The sequence below is a fragment of the Micropterus dolomieu genome, linkage group LG21, assembly GCF_021292245.1.
Source record: "Micropterus dolomieu isolate WLL.071019.BEF.003 ecotype Adirondacks linkage group LG21, ASM2129224v1, whole genome shotgun sequence".
NCBI classification, from domain to species: Eukaryota; Metazoa; Chordata; class Actinopteri; order Centrarchiformes; family Centrarchidae; genus Micropterus; species Micropterus dolomieu.
In genome coordinates this window covers 32210508-32232883 of record NC_060170.1, presented here as the reverse complement: position 1 = coordinate 32232883, position 22376 = coordinate 32210508, and the positions used below count along the sequence as shown (strand labels likewise).

Here is a 22376-nt window from a genome sequence, read left to right as displayed (position 1 = left end):
CCTGCAAATTCCAATTTCAGATTTTGATTGTGTGCAACATTGTGAACGTCCTCATGTAAAAATGAGTGCATGTGTATGATTGTGCATGAATGTGCCTGCTCGAGCACAGTTGTGCATATGCAACTTGTCCATGGTCACCATATGCTGCCGCGTTTCTCGTGGAGGATTGAATATGGGCACAAGTGTTCCCAGCAGTAAGTCAGCGTAGTGTCAGATATGGAAATCCACCAGCATTCATGAATGATACAAGACCTGCTCTTTAGCCTCACACGTCAAAGGACTTGCCAGGGTGGATGAGGCAGATGCATTGACAGATTTAAAGGAGCTGGGGGAGGGTCTTTTGGCTTCCCACTGCGTTGCACACTAACTCTCTAGTGTTACACAAGTGTATAATAAGACCCCTTGAGGAAAAGTGTTAGGGAAAAAAGAAGCACCCAAGCTTAAAAAAGGACAAAAACAACAAAATCTGATTGCATTGAAGGCCTTATTAACATATCCTTTCACCAGCAGAGGATGCCACTGGTTTTAATTCAGTAAGACAGCTGCTGGGGCCCCGCAATTTCTATTTTGACTCAATGATTTAATCAATTATAGCTCTAAAACTATGGCTTAATTAACCCCATGCACAGGCGTCTGCTTTTCACAGGAGCCATTCAGGAAAACAGGAACAAAATGGCTGCCGGCTTCCCTCATGTTCAAAATAGATGCTAAAATGGTGGTGGGTAGATTAACTATGCCCTGTGCAGTTTTATTGATTCCCAGTTTTGTCTCATAGGAGATGTGGAACAAGAACATCATGCTCTTCATTCTATGTGTATAGCCTCATCCTTCCTCCAAAAAAAAAAGAGAAAAGGATATGCTGCAGCTTTCTCTGGATAGCTGTGACCTTGGCCCATTTTCAGACTTCTAGAGGAGTGTTTCTAATAAAGAAGCTCAAAGACAAGGATGGTTGATAAAATTAGCAGCTTTTAAAGTCATTACAAATGTTGTTTTCAACTTATTAAGGGTGTATGGACTGTTGCCTAATAATACTGTTTCAATGACTTTCTCATGATAGAATCCATGAAGCCGCCTACTTTCTGAATGTGGGATAGACTCTACAGACAAGAGAAGCTGAGTAATCTAATATCAACTGAAGTTAGGGCAGGAAACAAGCCTCCATCAAATAGGAAAATTGTCAAAAAAAGTCCCCCTTGCAAAATACAAATCAACAGCAAGTAAATTAGTTTAAATTAAGTTAGGAATATCACATTATCATCCAAAATAAAATTTCCAACGGTAGATTGCAAATTTAATTATGGTCTAAGATGCCAGCTGTTTACACTAACCTTTTCACTGAACTGTTGGCAAATGTCATAGTTGCTCAAAACTCAAGTCTACTTGGAAAACTTAAGGTAAACAAACCACAAGTCAGCTAATTGCAGTCAGGTGAACTAAAGATCCCAACACCACCAAACCAAGAGCTGAAGATGGAACCAATGAAAAATCTTCAAAGAGGCTTGGCTGGAATATTGCAGCCGTTTCACAAGCAAATAGTGTCTGACACCACACACATTAACTTTTTTCACTTCAATCACCCGACACATCAAGCTTGTGAATCCCTCTTTTCATCATGCTACTCTTCATACACTACCCTTGTTGTACTCTTGTTTGGCATTTCACTGAAGAATACCCCCTTTATACTGGAAGCACGAAGAGGCCTCTGGAATATCATCCAGCTAATGACAAATTAATGATGAAGAGACCAAGAAAATTACTGAAATTAGATTTCAAGCGTTTACAGCACATCGACAGAAAATTGTCTTTATTCAATTACATCTCATTATTATATAAAGTATAGTCCAACTGAGGCCATGCCTAAAGACATGTTATTACTCAATATTGAGTTTGTATGTGATGACTTTGGGAGGTAACAACGAGACAAGAAACACATTTTACTGCTAGCCTAGTTATCAAACCTCAGCCAGCGTAGAAAAGAATCGCAAATGAGTTAAGACATTAACACCAGTCAGATGGTTTCCATTTAGCACATAATTGTGTGTGTCGGTACCCTAAATCCCATATTCTTAGCCAGAAGACCCTTGCCCTCCAAACTAATGGCTTCCACATCGGAGGTTAAGGTTCTCAACCTGAATATCTTAACCTATAAAGAACCTTAGAAGAAAATGTCTTCTCAGCAGTTCTTGGTAAAAGCCCATTTTCTCTGTAGACTCCAATCCCCCCCCAAATTGATAAGTGTAATTCATTTTGATGAAGATGTCTGCTAATCTGCAGTGCCTTTGTGCATGTAATATGGATTAGGCACTTCAGCTCAGGGAGCTCAGTCATGATGCCAGAAAAGCCTCTTTGCCTCACAGCTCCCTTGTTCATCTGGCCACAGGCCTGCCATGACTTCTAACCCTGTCCACCCTTGGGACAAACTCCACACATTCCCCCAAGTGAGCTGCCCAAGGCCTCCTCATGCCAGACCCCAGTGGGGAGGGAGGGGGATTGATAGAAAACTGGGGCAAGGGCAAGGGCCTTCCTCACTAATTACACCAATCCAGCTCCAGAGACAGAAGCTGAGAGCCTTTGACATCAGTTTCATATTGGTCTTTTGTTCCTTTGTGCCTTTGTAGACTTGCTACAGGGGTGTCGATCATAACTTCCTGCTTTCCTGAGCATCATTTGATGCACTGAAAAGTGACTGGACGCATAAAGCCCACCATTTCGTAACTCAAAGAATTCCACTGTGTATGGTGTTCAAACATGAAATGAATGTAATTTATTGGAGCTTATTATTTCCTTTCCATCACACATAGGGAGAACACAATAATGCAGCTCTGTCAGTAAGATTTTCACTTAACAGGTTATCTAAATTCAATAACACAGAAATCCCAAACTAAGGGCATGCATGCTGTGCTGAATTAAGGTGAAGTGACGTACACAGAAAAGGAGAAAAATACCAAAGCATCTAACTGTGCAGCTAAAGAAAAAAAACGTTTGGTCCAATAAAAAATAGATCACTAAAATCACTATAGAAAAAAAATCTAACCACTGTAACCGCATTAAAAGTACAAAATGTTCAGTTGGACTTTGTGTGGGAGTATTTAAGAGTGCCAGCTTGGATCTACTTCCAACTTAAAGCTCTTTCCTATTCTCTGCCTGAAAGACTGTTTAATTTGAGAAAATTTCCTGGGATTCTTGAAATGACTTGATTCATTATACAAAAAAGTCATACATCAGGATGTCTCATGGTTTATCATGAGACCTTTATCAGGGAAGCGTTGGTTTGCAAATCTTCTTCTGATTGGCAAACTCACTTCAACATTACAGACTTGTACTTATTATAGCCTGCAGATGTTCACAGAGGTAAGCTGTTTACTACCTCAAAAGTCTACAAAATATGGACTTCCTAACAGTATGTATTTCACCAATAAAAAAGGTTGTTTATATAGCAATCAAGCCACGGACTAGAAAGCAGCCGAAAGATTGTAGAAAGGGGAGAGAAAAAAAAAACCTCAACACCAAAACCACTCGTTCCTACTTTAATAGAAAGCAGAGTGATGGCAGCTGACTGGGGTTCCATCGTAAAGACAAACAAGCATTAACTGGGATGTTTTAAAGGCAACAACAGAGGGTTTTTATTTAATGTCTTAAAGCTTTAATTGGCGCCTCTGTTATTTCCTCTTCAAGGGACAGAGGGTAACAGTAAACCCAGTGTCAAGGAGGAGGGCCTCACTGACTGTGGTGACCCAGCAACTGGCTGCCCTCACTGGGCCTCTACATCTGTGATCTTTACCAATTGAGCTCAAGAGGCTATGCTCCCCTGGCCCCCAGCTGCCAACAAAGTAGGCCTCTCAGCTAGGGACTGGGAGCCTAATCGGCCTGGAAGGGGCCTGTCAACCGCTCACCCTCAGGGTCACATATGGAAGTGACTAGTGCTGTTCTAAGTCACCTGGGGATTTTCATAAATCTCTAGACCGTTTCCTTAAGCTAATAATTGAGGAGAGCCACGTCTCCCCATGAGCTGTGTCTGGCAATACTATGGCAGCAATTTTGCACTTTCCACTTGCTCTCTTCGCTCTCTATCTCTCCCCAAACAGGAAGTAAATATCTATGGTAATGGTGGTAACTAAATTGCTCTCTAAACAGCCCCAGGTTTAGGTCCCCTGGAGATTTCATTTTAGAGCTGTGGGGGAAAGCTAGCCATTGAGTTCCAGAAAATTTATACCACCACCACCAACTCATGCAAAGGTTCAAAGATGGATGTCAAAGCAAAGCTCCCAGGCTCTGGCTTGAAACACCACAAAAACATTTCAGTCAATTAACTTTATGTACACTAACTGTGTGTCTCTCTCGCATGTCTTCCCTGTGTTAAAGTGCGGAGGGTGGAATCCAGTAGACAGACTGTGGAGCCAGTAAATCTGATACTCTCCTCCAGGAGAACAAGTGCTCCTTTATGCGAAAGGTTTACAGCTCCATATGTATTTTCAATTCAGATTTATTTAGTGAGGGGCTCGGTTAGACCCCTGAGGGATGCATGAGCCTTAGCGCTCCATCTCCACCTCTCTTGTTAGATTTACGTCCTACAACAACACAAACAAAACTTTTGTTTCTCCCACAGGAGCCCAGCTGTGAATCACACCAGCTTCTATCTGAGATCAACACGCAATACAGGAAGAGGGAGAGAAAGAGAAAGAAACTAGCTAAATTCACACTGTCTGGACTTAACAAAGTGGGAGGAGGTACAAGAGTTGGCGGATGGTGTTGGGAATCACTGCAAAATGCGTAGATAGTTTTATGGTGGTGACACATGCAAGTCAGTCCATAATCATTTTGAGAGGGGATACAATTGAGGAGGTTTGGCCAAGTGAGGCTAAGTGGGATTGATGGAGCAATGCTTAGGCACTTGCCCAGACTGAAGACACATTGAGGTCTACGGTGAATACTGAGCTCCAGCCCGGGCTCACATACAACATGATCTGGGCTTTACGCAGTCAAAGCCCTCCATCCTTCCTTGCATTGTCTTGTCTGACATGTTGAAGGATGTGAGGGAGTTGGGTGCAGACAAAGGCCTCTCCCGGCTGGCCCATTAGCTGGAGAGAGCGATGTCCACAGCATCGGAGCATGTCCCTTGCTCTCGGGTGGGGGCTATTTTATTAATGAGCCAATCGAATGAGTGCAGGCTGGGGGCTGGTCACTGCTGACTGTAGGAAGCACCTTGGGCGGCCAGCCTGGTGAGTGAGTGTGGCTGGGAATCAGAGGACTGATCCCTGCAGGGGCCCCAGCCAGTAATGTACTCCCTGGCGGGCCTCGGTAGAGGCACATTTGACAAATGGACTCCTTTAGCAGAGCTGTGCCGGGGGGAGGGGGGGAGCTCTGGTGTTGGCTCATGGCTGGTTTACCTGCCCACCGCCATGCTCGCTTCTTCATCTGCACTGCCTCCCCTGAGCTCAGACAGCTACTGACTGATAATGAGGCCATGTACACGTGAATGGATGGGCCAGGCTACCAAAGACACACAAACGTGCAAGCACACATACACACAGACACTGAGCCTGACTGTGCTGAGATAGGCAGGGCTGGCAGGCTTTTGTTGTTAGTAGCATGGAATTGCGTAGTTGAACTGCTTCTATGATGCCTGTGATGGATTTCAGTGGAAAACTGGCAAAGAAAAGCTTGCACCATCTTTGGAAAAATAGCGTAAGAAAATGGAGCTTAGCATAATATGCAGTGATTAGCAATGGTCATTAGTCAATATTTGGATAAATGTTTTATTAAACAAAATAATGTACAATAACAACAATTTACAAAGTTTTGATTTGGCTTTTGGAAAACATTTTTTTTGTTTTGACAGACGCGTTAATATACTCCTGAATTTCATGTGTCATGTCTAAATCTGAGACAGAAAGTTGGTGCTTTGGCATTTGCAGCACACTCCCTTTCCACAGATTAAACTTTTGTTGACATTTATCTAGCACAAAAAATCTGATCTTTAACGGACTTTCTTTTTTTTTTTTTTTGAGTAAACAATCTCTTGTTTTCTAGTGAGGTGGCAGATACTGAGGTGGGAGACAAGCATAGCGACAGATCTGGATGTGTGTAAACAAGGAGCTGAGTGCATTTGTGTTTTCTGCGTGTGGTGCAGGATTGTGACAAATTCCAGAGCAAGTCTCTAGTGAGTCCCACTGCTTTGGTGTCAGCACCGAACGGCTGTCTGCGCGTGATGGAGCCGAGAAGCGCTGAGCACCGCGGCCTCCCTTGGGATGCGTGCAGAACAAGATGTCGCCTGTCAAGCAACGAACATTTGAAAATAAATAACATCAATGATGATTTCAGTTTACTTGTCACGAGCGTGTGCGCTTTTTAGAAGTGATGCCATCACTCTGCTGGGGATGCAATCGCTCCTCTTCCCTTTCCCCCCTCTCTTCTGAGACAGGCCTCGGCTGCTAGACGCACTCCATTTCCTATTCAGATTCAACATCAATCTGTTGGCAGCTCCTGATATCAGTCTTAACAAGCGGCTGGGTGGGACATAGGCATTGATCATTCATTAGAGCCACCACAACAACAATGGATTACTCAGTAACCCATCTCTAAATCATTACATTACCTTGGATAACCTGTGTCCGACTGTCCTACAATTAGAACACAACATTTTTCATTATTTGCAGCAATGCATTTTTGGTATCCATATCCCTCTAATCTGTGTTATATTGAATTATTAAGGAAAATTTAAAGTCACAATTTAGCCATCTAAAATGTCAAATGACAAGATCAATAATTACAGTCTGATTTCAGAACATTTCCAACGACAATTTATTAGCCTTGACTGGAATGCAGTTTGTTCAAAAACTCTGAGAGAAGACAGGTGAGACCATTCATCAGAGAGACAAGTGTGTGTATGTGTATGCATGCTTATGCACTCATTTGGCCTCAGCACATTGGAACGAAGCCCAGCAGGGGAGCCTGAACCGATTGGAGTCTCAAAAAAGACCAAAGAGCACTTGTAACACAAAGAGTTTCATCTCGGCTCCTTAAGGAGAACCATCTGTTGTAAGGCAGCCTTTCTCTCGCTCTCTCTCTGCAGCTCTACAGTCGATCATAGGTCAAGAGCAGGAAAACAAATGTGCACTGTGCACATGTGTCTGTCTGTCTGCCATTCCTCCAGCCAGAGATTACATATCAGAATGTTCTTTTGGCAGCACCGCAAAAGAGAGATGGGGAGAAAAAAGGTCCCCAAGGTATGGAGGAAAGATCTAACTTCCTGAGAAAGGCATCATAAATTGTTTGCAGTGTGTTCATTTCTTAAAGACTGGGGCTCATCTTAAGTTGAGACTTTGAAGAGGGAAGGTACTGGAGCAAATGCAGGAGGACTGGATGAAGTGGAGGAAAATATGGGGAACTGAAGGATGGGGAATTTAAGCATCTGGGTTTGGTGGTCGGGTAGAGCCTCTTTCTTGTTGTTTAGAGGCATGACCTGCACTGTCAAAACCAGCAGTCTCACCTGCCCATGACCACTCTGGCAACACACACACACACCAGACTAAAGGGAGCTGAGGAAGGACAGTGAGTACAGACATGCATTTCTACCCGTCAGCATGTAAGTGTGTGCCATAGTCTTTCATCACCCCACGCACCCCCTGCATCATCCTGTTCCTTAGTTGGCCTGCACAAAGTGAACCAACCTCTTGCTGTGCACCTCAGGGCCACAAGCCTCTAATGCCTCTATGCGTTTCCCTCTCACTCAACAAATACGGGATCTGCCTTTGATTTGACACTGGTCTGAGGGCCGATCGATCACAGTTTAAAGGCCCCTAATCATGAACAGGAAGGAGGGATGAAGAAAATCATACATCACAGCTCTCTGGCTGCTTGCCGCCTGCTATTTTATCTGTCATGCTTTCTCTCTTTTTCCCCTGTCACTCTCTTGACCGCATTTGGTGTCTAGAAACAACTACAAGTGCTCAGTGCATCTCTGCATTGTGGGAGAAGAGATGGGGTCAAAAACGATGCACCAGGAAAAAACCATAGACTGTATAAAAGAAGTGGACGTAGTTAACGTGACGTAATCGTAATTGTGGACTGCCGTTTTGAAGCATCGAGTCTGGCCGATAGGGTGGCGCCATGTTGATTTTTTGCAACCAGCGACACCGGACGTGACCATATTTGGACGAGACGGTGGCGCTAACGGCCGTGTGTGGAGCTAGCTAGCTTGCTTAGCTAGGTGCATCTGTGATTCACGTTAAGTGACATTTTAACAGGGCTGACAATTTTGTCAAGCGAAAACATGGTTAAAACTAAATGTACTCATCAGAGAAAGTGAACAGCCAACTCCTAATAAGCTTTTTCAACAGAGCTGGTTAAATTTACACAGTGCCGTGGGTACGAGTCACTAAATGAACACTACGTTGCATTGACAAGAATCTAGCGATTGACACCATAAACTCATTAGGAAAGTGTTTACTGAGGTAATAAATCAGGTGAAAAGTACGGTCATTTAACCATTATTTCTAATGCAACAGGATTTCTTTTTGCAGCCAGAAGAGTCGCCCTCTGCTGGCTGTTCGACAGAAGGCAGGTTTAAGGGACTTCCGCGTTCGCATCAGTTCCCTGACCAGACGCTTCCCGCTTGGAAATAACAAGCAAAAAAGAAAAGATCACAGCAAATCATCTTCTCATGCAAATGATGTGGTCCAGTTCAAGAGCAATCTGTAACAAATATGTCACCTTGTTTTGACCTATTGTAGTGCCATCTTTAGGATAACAACTTTGTAGGATATTTGAAAACAGTATTTGTATTTTTTCTTTTATCAGTCAGATGAATGTCGAGATACTGCATGCAACAAGCAAGCAAATGAAAGAGCCAACTGAAAAAAGACTTCTCCAAGATAGCTCACCTTGGAGAGATGGAGCATAATAGACATTGGTGATCAAAAGAAGAAAGATATATATACATGGGAAATAGAGAGTGAGAGGAGTGAAAGAAAAGAGAGCAGTAGTGAGTATATGGAGCAGAAACCCAAAAGTGATCTGTGGCCTGGCTGAGCCTTTTATCTATGCCTTCTCAGATGGAGTCATGTCGAGAGCGGGGAGTGAGAGGGAGGGTTAATGAGCAGCATTGACTACTATCAGCCTCAACAGTGCCCAGACCCCTGGTCTTTAGTAAAGAATCATATCATTTCACCCTAATTAAAAGGCAATGCTTTTACCTGCAGTAACCAGGGTAACCTCTCTGAACTTGCTTCCTCTCTTTATTTAACAACCAACCCCGTCTCTCATCACTTTCAATCTATGCATCTGGTGATTTATTTCCCTCTCAGTCCAGATCCCAAGAGAATGGTAAGCTGGAACTGGTGTAATTTATATTTCCCCGCCAAAAATTAAGAAAAACAGTTGCTGCACAAAAAAAACATGCTTAATAATGACAGGGAGGCTGTGTAGATGAAGCTTTTGGATACAACTATATGATCCTCTCTCCCTTTTGTCACCAATTCCTCCACCCCTTTGATCGCTCTCACCAGTTGTGGGATTAATTGTCACTGTTCTGTGGTACTGGGGACTCATTGCTAATTTGGAAGGCCTATTGGATTATTAAAGAGAGCAGAGAAGTGAGGCCCTGAATCCTTGAATTCCTCTTGATTGTGCTCCATCTCTCTGCCTCTCTTCAAAGTACGATGCAACAAAATAGCCACAGCAGGCATTATTAATGAACTAGAATGGGCGAGGAGGGAGGAGCTCATTTCTTATTAATCAGACGCTAACCAACTGGCAACCTCCCTGACAGTCCTATTAATGATCTTTAGTGGCCCTGAGGCCATTCCATCTCCCTACTCTCTTTCCCAGTACCTGTCTCCCTCCCGAGCTCACGTCCTGCCAACCCGCCTCTCTCTCTGTGAACCCCCCATCCCGGCCTTCGTCTTAAAATGGCAGGATTGAAGCGTGCGGTGGGGGTGGGCAGTAGGAGGTGGTGGGGGCCTGTAATTTGTGCAGGGGATTTAGACATTACAGGGGGAAAAAGGGCTCTCTCGGGACCAGGCAGTTGATCAGCCGTGGCCCTGGTGGAGCAAGCCAGACAAATAACAAATGACAGCTCTGTGATTAAATCAAACCTTCTACTTTAAGTGTTGAAGTATCTGCCTGTCACTAACAATCTAGGGCTTGTTAAAGCATCCATCCCCTCCTCCCCCACTTAAGAGCCCTGCCTCCCTCCTGCTGCGGAGGCCCATCAAGCTCCCATCCCCTGCTCGTCACCCCCCACCTCCCCGACATACACACACACACACACACCTTCCTCTACCCCCAAAACACATCAATCAAACAGCTCCCTCTGGACACCCTCCCACCCCCTCCATCCATACTCCTGGCTAGCCATCTACTCTCAGGAGAATGTATAAAGTGACACACACACACACACACACACACTCCTGTATGTGAAAAAAAAACACATACTGATAAAAGAAGTGGTTTAGCATAACATTAACAAATAGCTACTGCAATGGAATAAAATAATGTAATTATAACTATATATTTGAATATACAGTCGAGCTTTACTGCACCATTGAGATACATACAATGTGAACCATTATAGTAAGGTTATAGTTTAACAGCAGCATCTTATACTAACTCATAGTGGCTTTTTTATTGACAAACCAATGTGAATATTCATCATTCTAAGTGCCCATTAGGGACAACCCGTAAAACAAAGCTTGATTCAAAATATTTTCCTATAATTATTGGGGTACACTTCAGTAATTTTTAATGATGTTGTACTGATGAGCTGCTGTACCTTCGGTTGCTTAGCTTTACTGTTTTTATTCATTTTAGTGTACAGTGCCTCTGATAGCATAAAGTCTTGTACATGGGCATGCCTGTGTCCAATCTTTGTTAATTCTCAAACTATGTCTTAATCTTTAAAACGTCCAGAAATAGCTGAGTATTAATATTGGGAATGCCACCAATAGACTCTACTGGAAATAATGGAAAGAGGCAACACAAACAAGGTTATACTGTTGTATTGGTATGCTGATTTGGATACCATTCACCTTTTATTTAATGCTGAATTGCCACTCATCCACCCAATGACAGATAATTAACTTTGCTATAATAGACATGTATTTGAATAATTCTACACTGGTTGTCTATGGAAAATACATAACAAAATTGATTCTGGCATAGTTTTTAATATTGGCGTTTTTATATAGTTCTGTGTCCAAGGAATGTTTTTATCCTTCCTTCCAAAAATAAAAATGTTGACCAATTCAAAAAAAGGTGTACAATTTTAAACTAAAATATAAAAATTGGGATCCTGGCCTTCATGTACCCATATCAAATTATGGCAACAAACTTTGTTTTCTCATCTGATTTAAACCTGATAATTAAATGGGCACTATCTAAGTTTTTGATTTTAATAAATCAAATTGGGCTCAAAACTCACTCAGAAATAAAGCACACGCCTGTTTTCTCCGTTGCTTGCATCAGCCACTATTCTGCTTTGAATGTGAGGTCTCCGGGTCGGATTCAGCTCTGTGCGCGCTCCCGAACCTCTCAGACTAAAGCGACAACACGGCAGCAAACGACATGCAGTCCACTAACACCACAAAACAACCGGCTCACAGCAAAACACAGGCTCCACGTAAGGATACAAAACAATAATAAAGGTTTATGTGCTGAAGCCCATCAGACCAAACAGGTTCAGATGATGTCGAGTAAGAACAAAGTGAGCATTAGTAAAGCTGGAGAAACACAGAGAAAGTCACGTTAGCTGGCCGAGCAGTTGCTAATGTTATCCAGTGCAAAGCTGTATCTCTTTCCACATTACTTCACCAACTAACGCGACCCATGTTAGTTTCCTGTGTACCACCGGTATTATATCAAAGTGTTGATTTAACCTACAAGAAATTATGTAACGGTAAAAAGCAAACGTGGAGCGATTTGTTTACTATCTTATAGTAACGCTAACGCTATATTAGCTCCGACCGCCGCTGTTTGCTTCGTAACGTTCAATTTAGATTGAACTAGTTACTAGTTACAGTAAATTTACTTACTGCGGTCTAACTGTTATAAAGTGTGGCACAATCTCATTATAATATTCATTCCAGCTCACTAACTGTTTCCTTATCATCCAATACTTTTAGCTGTGCTGACATTGCTGAGCCTCCAGTGAAAGATACACAGATAGTAAAGTTAGTTACTGAAAAGCGAGCTAACGATGTAGCACGTCGGCTAAATGCAGTAAATGTACCGTTATCATGTAACGAGCATGGATTAATATGGAAAATATTACTGTAACGTTGGGAGTTTATCTGAGCTTCCACCATGTTGTGTGAAGCTGTCTCCCTGTCTTTCTATAGCCGCTCTCGCTCTGCCTTTTTTCAGGAGTACTGTGCCAATATGCAGGTGTCTCGCTGCGCTGAATCAAAGGTACGGCGGCGGTGTTGATCTGCCTCTGAGATGGGAACGTTGAAGTAACAGAGCATGAACATGTCTGTGAAAAGCCACAGACTGCATGCTGGTGTTCCCGGATTTCTGTATGAAAGCGGTTGTGTTTCGGATTATGCTCGCTCATGAGTTCAAGCGAGCACACGCCTGATAGCAATCTTAAAACAGCACCGCTAGTGGCCGCTGAAAACTCCATAATGCCGCTTTAAAAGAGCAATGCTACATTAAAAAAAAAGTTACCAGGTTTGAGGAAATCCTGGATTATCAGTAGTACTGTCTTAGTCTTTGGTTGCTATATTTTGGGTTCACGCCCTGCATGTTGTTTTAATATACCACCTTTTGGGGTGAGTCAAAACAGTTTCTGATGACATTAAAACACTGCATGATGCTCTGCTCTACCCATCTCTGCAGCCTTTTCACACAACATTGACATCATTACGCCTTGCAGCCACAAGCGCTGCCTACACCAGGGACCAACACGCTGGGAGTCAAACTGGGGCCACTGGGGGGAGGGGTTGGGGCAGTACAACATTTATGATTTTCATCAGACCCAGTTTTGCCATCATTGCTGACCTGACTCTATCAGCAGATTTTATTGTCTGCTAGGGTAAATGGAGATGGCATTAACCCCTGTGGTGGGCCATATATCCTCAACAGTGAAGCCAACAGTCCCTGCAAAAGCAAACATTTACAACAAGTACCATAAGCTGTTGGAACGAATGAGGAACAGGAAAAGCTTCGCTAGGGAAGTTAGCTGACCTTATAAAATTTCTGGCTGCTTAGCTGCTCAGCTGCCTGTTGGGCAGGCTATTGATGTCTGAACGGTGACATGATTTAAGGCTAAATTAGTATTCATCACACCAGTCACAAGCCATTAATCTAATATCCCCAACATGAAATGATATGCAAATTGTGGCCCATTGTAATGCTGCACCATGTGTCAGTGCTTCAAAATGGCCACTGCTGCATCTGCATCACTAGTTCTGCACAGTGAAAAAATTTAGGTGCCCTACCTTACCTCAATATAAAGATGTAGCTGATCTCAAAAATTAAATCAAGAGCCAGATTGAAGATGCCCAGAAGCAAATGTCAACTAGTGCCATTTACAAAAGGTGTAGGGTGGAAAATTTTGTTTACATATGGCATTTTATATATTTAAGTAGCATTTTAGCTTAGGTGTGACCGTGTTTGCAGATTTGAAAGATTACCCTGTAATGGGTTTGTACTTAGCTCAAGGCCGCCTAGCTAATCGTGATCCTGTGACAAAGTTCACATACAGCTCACAGAAAGGTTTTGAATCTAAAAATTGCCAGGAGAAAACAAAAGCACCACATTTTGTGTAGCTCTACTCCATAAGAATCCATCTTTACAAGTACATGAGTTATCCAATACATCTATGGTAATCCTTCATTAATCAATTTAGCAATGTATATTCACTGGCATCATACATAGTATCATCAATATAGTGATAATTTCCATTTAGCCAAAAAAAAAAAAAACCAACCTTTAAATCCAAATCCTTCCAAGAATCCACTACATGCATTATGTGAGTCTGGACAGACATGGATGTAAATGTAACATGACTGCCTGAGGCATAGAACCGCAGGGCAATCATTTAACTAACTACTTATGTAAAGCAAGCTGTATGTTGATGATTAACAGCCATTCCGGGAAAAAGTACTTCTGATAAGCAATTTTAGGCTCAGTTTCTCCAAAGAATTCTGAATATATTGGCAGCTGTTTGTATGATTTGCCTGGCTGGTTTTCAAAATGTGCTAAATGTTTCTAAACTCGCTTAATGAAAGGAAACAGAACAATGGGGCCATTTTAGATGAAACCGGACCACAAGATGTCAATCATTCACACCTGTTCCACAGCACTGATACCTGTGCAAATTGCAGCATCTGGGTGCGCGGAGCAGCCTCTGACTAACCACTGTCACTATCTCTCTTTTTGTCTCACTCATTCAAATCAGCCTCACTGACATGACGGCACAGAAACTATGTTCCAAAAGAGTAAAGTATATCATTTCGTCACATTGTTGACATTATCAGATGAACAGCAATGAATAAACATATAAACACTTGTCAATTCTGATTAATTTTATTGTTACATTTAATTTCTGGTAACACAGTAGGATAAAGCAGGTGTTTGTGACGATGTGATCACCAAACCAGCAACAACTGCAGTTTGCTCCACAGAGGTGTCTTTGTTTTTGGGGTCATGCTGATAGCCACCCTGCCCATTGCACACGATCAATAGAGGGCACTTTACAGTGCATGATACACTTAACCAACTTGCTTATATGGTCTCCAGAGTGTTTGACTAGATTGTCCAGTTTACAGATACAGAATGTTTGTCTGGACAGTTGATGCCTAGTCAAAATACCAATGTACCAAAAGAAGAATCACACATTTGCTCAAATTTAGATAATATTGGTATTCTTCTTTGTGACTCCATATACTCACTATATTCACTAACCAAGTAATTCTTGCATGATTTTATTTACAGTCATATTGATTTGGCTGTTTACAGAGCATTGATGTACTTAAGATTAGTGCATACACCTGCAGGTGAAATCATAAAACATCGCATGGTCTCCAGAGGTTATCAAAAAAGTCAATATTGACTTCAATAATGTGTGATACTGTTGTTGCGCTTCTTCTGTCCAGTTTTACCAAAATATAAATCTGTCAAAACAAACAACATGCCTAGACAATGTTTTTTCACACCTCACCGTAGTAAAAGGACACCAGAGGACAATTGTTTCTGGCGGTGTGCCCGGCTTTGAGGCTGAGGCCAGGGTCTGGGCTGTGTAGGGGAATATGCCTGGTGACAGATGCTCGGGAGACACGGGCCACGCGGAGGTCCAGGGAGAGCAATTAACACAAACGAAGCGGCAATGTCGTTAGCTGGTCTTTATTAGCCTCAATGATCAGTTCAGAGGCCATTAGTTTCCTGTGATCAGAGACTTCCCTCGTTGGCTCGGTCCATTTTTTTGGACTTCTGGTTCCCTCGTCTCGGAGTCAATGGCATTTATTAATTGGTCTGAAATAAGGTCTGTGGTTTGTTTTACAACATTAAATATGTCAGTAAATACCCCACTCGTGAATTTTGAAGCTTTCACATGTCTTAAAAAAGGCGGTTGCTAACAAGTGGCTAAATGAGACTACAGAGGTTGTCTAGGACATTAAACATCATCACGCCAAACACAGAAACTCATCTACCCACTAGTCCACCTGTAAAGCCTCGTTGTGTTTATACCCAACACTCTTGCAAACTATTCTAACTCAAACTAGGTTTTTCAGTTTTCCAATTGTACTTTTTTCAAATTATAGTCTTAATGTTGTGATACTGGCAATTGACATAGCCATGCCCAGTAGCTAGAGCAGGTCACGGTAAAAAGATGAAAGGATTTTGTTGACAAGGTAAAATCAAACTACAAGTTGAAAGCTTAGTAAGGGTGACACTGACAACTAAAGGAAAAATTCCATTTGCTTTTTCTCAAGTGATGCTAACTTCCAGTACATCTTACCTGCAGTACTCTATAGCATTATGACTGTTTGAAATACCATATTTGTGTCACTTTCAACTAATTAATTGTTTTTATCCCATGTTTTGATAGATAATGCTTTAAATTCAGTTAAACAGACTTTTCTAACGTGACAAGAATATTATTTTGGGGCAAACACAAAAAAATATTGTAAGATTGAAGCAAAATTGTCAAATTTGCAGCAAAAAAAGTTTTCTATTTGCAGCTTTAGTCTGTCAGCAGCACTGGTCCTGGCAGTAGCATTAAAAATCGATTTTTGATTTCGAAGATCAAGGCTGGTGTCTAAAGAGAAATTACTTTTGGCCCAATTCAGTAATTTCTCTTTGAATTATCTGCTGGGTTAACTGGCTTACTGGTTTTTTATAATAAATCACATAAATAAAATAAAAAAATAGGCAATATTGTGGACAAAGTAGTGAGTCTTAATGAATATCATATTGTGAATGACTACTAAAGCAACCAACAGTCACTGTCTGCTCATTTGGTTCTGCTTTGTGTTATTTCACAACTATGTGAAGCACCTTTTCTATTCAAACGTGTCTAACATGGTGGGAATCGTAGTACAGAACATCTTGCTCTGTACCTCGTGTGATATCACTGGCTGGCAGGGGGGCTCCGGGAAATTGTCTTGCACACTTCTGTTCTCTGTCCTGTGTTGCATGCTGGGAAAGAACCGCCCTACGTGTTGTTCCCCTCTTTTGTCCGGGCCCTGAGAGACTTCCCTGCTAATGTTCCCCTCCTGTTTTACAGCAGTACTTCCTGGAACAGCCCCCCTACTAGTCATCAGATGCTACATTAAGGCAGCACTCTGAAGTCTTACTTCAGCACTAAGGGCCCCTGATAAATAACTTATGGGGGAGAGGATTCAAAACATCTCTCCTATTACTAGCCTCGATTCATTTTTCACAGTCCCTCGAGCCTCCCATCTGTCCTGCACTTCAAACGCATCTGAATGCTCTGAGATACTTTCCCTATTCCATCCTATGGGATCCATGTGAAGGTAGAGAGGGAGGGGAGGTAGGGATGTGAGCGGGGCTGGGTAGAAAGAAAAGGAATATGACAGAGCCAGGAGCTTTGAGCAGCAGAATGTGCCAAAAGCATCTCTCCCATAACCTTCCTTTCTGACTATTCTCCACGGAAGGTGAAGAAAGAAAGCATTTGAAGGAGAGAGAGAGGAAGGAGGAGGGAGGGAAAGAATTGCGGTCGAAGCATCGTTGTCCAGCTCAGAGTGTCATTCTGTCAAATTATAACACGTCCAACAACTCAGCCTTTTCTCATTCGCAATTACAAATTAGTCCATTAGGCTGTCGGATGCCTGTCCCTTCTCTTTTCTGTGTTGGACGGGGATCTGTGTGTGTGTATGTAGACCAATAAGGGTGGGCAGATGGGAGGGGACTTTCCCTGGGTGGGAGATGGCAGTTTTAAGTCACATAACGAGACAAACAAGCAAACCAACAGTTGTAAGTTGATGTGATGTCGACAGTAATTGTCTTTGATGCGCTAGGGTGGAATGGAGGTGTGGCTGGTTGGCCTTGAAGTGGTAGTTATGGAATATCAATTGGGGCTGCCTGTTTTCTGAAGGTAGGGGGAAAAAAAATACAGACACCCATTAAGGCGAGGCCATCACGACAACGTTTTAGTCAACCACCCTATCAGCTTAAATGGATTTTAAATTAGCAGTGAGAGCAACAAATCTCAGCTGAAAGGAGCCCACTCTGCGGAGAGAAAAGCATACATATGACTTTGTGACATGTATGGATTTTGATGGAGTCAAGATGGCTTTCACTGATCCCTTTTATTGAAATCATATTTTTTCCCTCAGCTTTTGAATCAGACCGATTCACATTTCAAGCAAATTCAATTTGAGCTCCAGATCAAATATGTGCATGAGACCAAGTGGCTAATATTAACCAGGAGACACTTATTCAAAAGTTGATCATCTGATTTAACCAGCACCACTACAAAACATATATACAAATGTAATTATTATGCCTTTTCCCCTAATGAATCATCATGACTTCTATCCAACATGTGCATTTATATAAAGTCTCAAGGTTTCATATTTTAAAGGGAATTCATTACTGAACAAATCCTTGTATTTCTTCTTCTCCAGAGGTCATAAAAGGATCTCTCTTATTACAGTATATTCTGATGCAGATTACTATTCATGCAATTTGAGCTTTAACTTGGTAGTCAATTCACACTATGTCCAACTGTTTCTCCCTACTGGCCACTATTGCAGCCAGTTACTAAATGTCAACGCCCAGATGACTATTTCTGCCTTAAACAGTACCCTGTGGATGTAGGTGGAAAGCACAACCACAGTGTCTTGAATTCATAAGGCCGGTCTCATTTTATCACTAGGAGAGTAAAGCTAATGAAATCATGCAGGAATTAACTTGTTTAAGGGCTAAACTTTGGTTCTTGGCGGACGATAATGAGCACGCTATGCCCCTCCAACCTCCTCAGAGCTACTAATGTCGCTTTCATCATCAAGCCGGTCAAAAAAAAAAAAAAAAAGGACACAAGCAAGTCTTTCAAAGGACAAATACGGCGTGGGGGATTTTGGGGAACCAGGGTGAACTTAACAAGCAGGGAACTTACAGATTTAAAGGTACTGCTAAAAATTTATGGAGTTTGGACGGGGGCCACGGTGAACAGCTTGGCCAGCTGAGCAACATCACGGCGGGACGCCTAATAAGCTCTGTGCAATTTTTCACCCCATATTTTATCAATAAAAAAGCAGTTTAACCAGCCTCCCCCTGAACCACAGCCGCTGCACTGCCTGCCATCTGGAGCCCTCTTTCATTTTATAATCCAACTGTCATTAAAATGCTTCTTGGCAGTTTACAGCTCGTTCCCCCTGTGCAGATGTGGAAGCGATCTTCAGAAGGGGCCCTCTGATCAAAGTGTTCGCTGCTGTCAGACATAACACTTACCACCCCCAGGCTACCTTCCAGTCCAATCCGGACTTAATGCCTTCCATTATTTATTTATTTCCACACTTCTGTATTTATCAGGTGCACCCCTCCCAGCAGAGCTTGTGGCAGTGGTTGCCTAGAGGTTACCGCAGGAGGTCTGGGAGGTTGCAGGTTAGAAATGCTGCAACGCATGCAACCCCGCTAAACAAACTGGTGGAGTTCACATTAGCAGAAAGCAGATGCCTAAAAGAAAGATATAACAAGGAAACCAAGCCACTGAATCTGACCCGTCACTACTGTACTGGCATTATTTCTGGGAACTGGATACAACTGGGCTGAAAAGATTTTAAGATCCAGATACAATAACAAAGATTAAGATCAAATTTCAACTCAAAAGCAGTCATTCATTTTCAATACTTGTTCCACAAGATAAGGAAGAGACATATTTTACTTTCAATCACACAAAGAAGTCACCTACGGTAATAATGAAAAAACATTTTGTAGACTAAACCTCTGTCAACACAATGAAATGCTGCTCTGAAGGATTTTAGTAAAACACAGGTGGAGCACAAACACAAGAATGCTGTAGGATTAGGACTGTACATGAGGGAAGCATGGAACAATCACTTAGCAGCAAATATCACCTGCTTAAAAAATTGCTGTGACATATATCATTACTGTAAGTCACTAAAAAGAGATACAGCTTTGTAAACTAATAACACGAGTGCTTCTGGCAGCAGACACAAAGGTGATGGCAGTAGGTCAACCCATTGGCAGTGACTCTGTATCATATCACGCTGCCACATTCACTGTGTGCACAAGCATGACTTGCAGGCTGCCCAGCGACCCACGGCCTCCTCACTGATGTGGCGCAGCGCGCATGGCGTTAATGCTCCGACCGGGTGTTGATTGAGCTCCCCTAAAGCCAGTGACGCATGTTGCCTTTGTATGGCAGCCATCCCGGTGTAAGAACTGGGGCCATATTTCGGCTGTCAGTGCCATGTGTTCGCTTTCCTCAGAGCACAGCGGCTGATGCCACTCAACCACCACCCCCCTGGCATCTCTATGGGCACCCCAGGCCTAGCAGGTCTGCACTAATGAAGTCAAATTAATTTAATGGATGCTCATGCCGCCTGCGTCTGTGGTGCTTGGCAGGGGGACAGTTTTAATGTTGGTCTCTGTCTGTGGCTCTAAACCTCATACATATCCAAGAGCTGCTGTACCTCTTTGCCGAAACTGACAAGCATATCAGCTCCAGTTGTGCCAATGTGTCCTGCATGACTCTGAATTGATTTTCAGTGCCCATAAAAACTAAAGTGGCAGGGAGAGTTCTACAGTTAACTTCGAAGAGAAACCAGGTGTGTCCACTAATTAAAGCTTGAAGGGAAAATAACTGGCAAATGAACATGAGTGACAGCCATCGTTAATACCCGCTTCCCGCTGCTCCCTGAGCCTAAAAATCCCCCTGTCAACTTTTATGGAGCACCCTTTGATACAATAATTATTTTTTTCCCTGTAATCTTTCAAGCCCTGTACCTTTTCCCTTGGCTGGTGCAGATCAAAGCAGGCTGGTTTTGTGCATAAGGGACTCCAGCGGCTGGGGTTTCTGGCTTAATTGAAGGCAGCTGGCCCCTGTGTGTGTTTGGGCCTGATCTCAGTGTGCTCTCCGGGGTTCTCGGCTTTCCACATCACATACACATTCGCCCACGGAAAGTTCCCTCCAGAGCCCGAGTGACGCGAGGGCCTGCAGGGCTTGAGGTCTGGCAGTCGCCAGCCCATCCACAGGCATGTGAGTGTTTAGATTGACTTGGAGATGCTCAAGTGGTTAGCAAAAGAAAGATGGAATATGTTTCTCTCAGTGGGTGGGAGAGAGGCTCAGTGCCCACTTCCTTTACTGTCCATCATCACCATTATGAGGGCTGCAGATGATCCTTCCCATAAAGATGCAAGGTCGTGAAACTTGGCTTCAGAGGGAAATATTTGGTAAATGGAGACAAAATACAGACCCTCAAGAAACAACAATGGCCTATGACTTCATGGTTAACGTGTGTTTATTTTCCTTATAAAATTTCTACAACAAAATATGACTAGCGCGCTACGTGCACTACTTCACTGACTGGCCTCTTTGTCTGAGAAGGGAATTGGGTCTCTCTAAACATCATTTTCACAGCCACAGTGGACCCAAGCTCCATTAACTGATGTATTCCTGGCCTAAGAGGAAGCAACGCTTCTTTAGGGAAACATTATCCATGATGGCACTGATTCCTAATAACAACAGGGAATTCTATATTTATCCCTGATTGCATATGCCATTTGTTGTGAAGGAAAAGCAAGTCCTCTTGCATTAGAAAGTCTTGTGCAGACAAGCCAAGGCTGGGACAGACATGAGTCTTGGAGCGCCAGCTCTAAACGCACACAAAGTCTGTCTTGCATTTCCAGCCAGAACAAATGTGTAAGCAATTACGGTCCAACCATGTTTATTGAATAAAAACCCACTTAGACATTATGTTTATGCACGATCAGAAACACTCAAATCTTACATCCACGTACACAAAAACAGTTCTCTTTCCACAGAACATCTGCACCCAATATGGAGTCAATTTTGCTTTTATTACTCATGTGGAAAAATGTATATAGTGCTTGGATTGTTATTCAAACACAGGCCACTTGAAAAACAATGAATTCTGTGCCATGCGGCTTTGGAGCACTGTGGATACACTGAACGCGAGGTTAGTCAGTTTAGCTGCCTGTTTAACTTAGTGTTCCACAACTGCATTGAGATTACTCCCTGGGCCATGTGTTATACCTTAAATGGATGTGCATTACCTGCTGTAAAACTACATCATTCAAAACACATTACACATAAAGTGACTTCAGGTTAATTACATTAAGCAGGTTTTATGTTAGATATTATATTTTGTAATGTAATTATTTTGAATGGTAGATGAAGTTGTGCAACCAATAAAAGCTGCAGCCCTCTTAACATTACACACAAATATTTTTCTATTTTAATATTGGAAATATTGACAAATTGCAGTTTTAAAGGAAGCAGATATATACTTTGATTTGAAAATCATTTGTTAACAGCAGTGGCATTAAAAAAAAAAAAATACACCAGTTAGATGTAATGTAGTGCCAGAGCTGGTGTAATACTTCACCACTTGTCTTGTTTGATATGGCATGCCATGCTTTCTCTATCACTGTATCATTGAACTAACGAGATCTCTAGCAGAAAATTGTGCAATCGAGCGTTTCACCCGGTCGTCGCTGAAAACTCTCCTATTACAGAACCAGGCCTCTCAGGTGGGAAAAACAGTGTTTGAGGAAAACCACCTCTAAAAATGGATCAGGTTGAGGTGGAGGAAAAACACATACCAAAACCTGGTGTTCATCGAGGCAACTATAACTCCCTCGATAACAATGATCACAAGCTGTTGAACATGGCTGAGTGGTGACAGGATTTTCTCAAAGAGTTAGCA

At 42.5% G+C, this 22376-nt stretch overlaps 1 protein-coding gene and 1 long non-coding RNA gene across 10 annotated transcripts in view; both read right to left on the bottom strand.

Moving 5' to 3' along the window:
- fbrsl1 (fibrosin-like 1) overlaps window positions 1–22376 on the bottom strand; it is a 270501-nt gene that overhangs the window by 60966 nt on the left and 187159 nt on the right. The gene's annotated exons all lie outside the window — the stretch shown is intronic.
- Window positions 5961–14192, bottom strand: LOC123959795. The gene is made up of 2 exons (XR_006822393.1): window positions 13928–14192; window positions 5961–6271 (listed from the first exon to the last, which is right to left on the bottom strand). It is a non-coding gene; the product is annotated as an uncharacterized LOC123959795 (long non-coding RNA).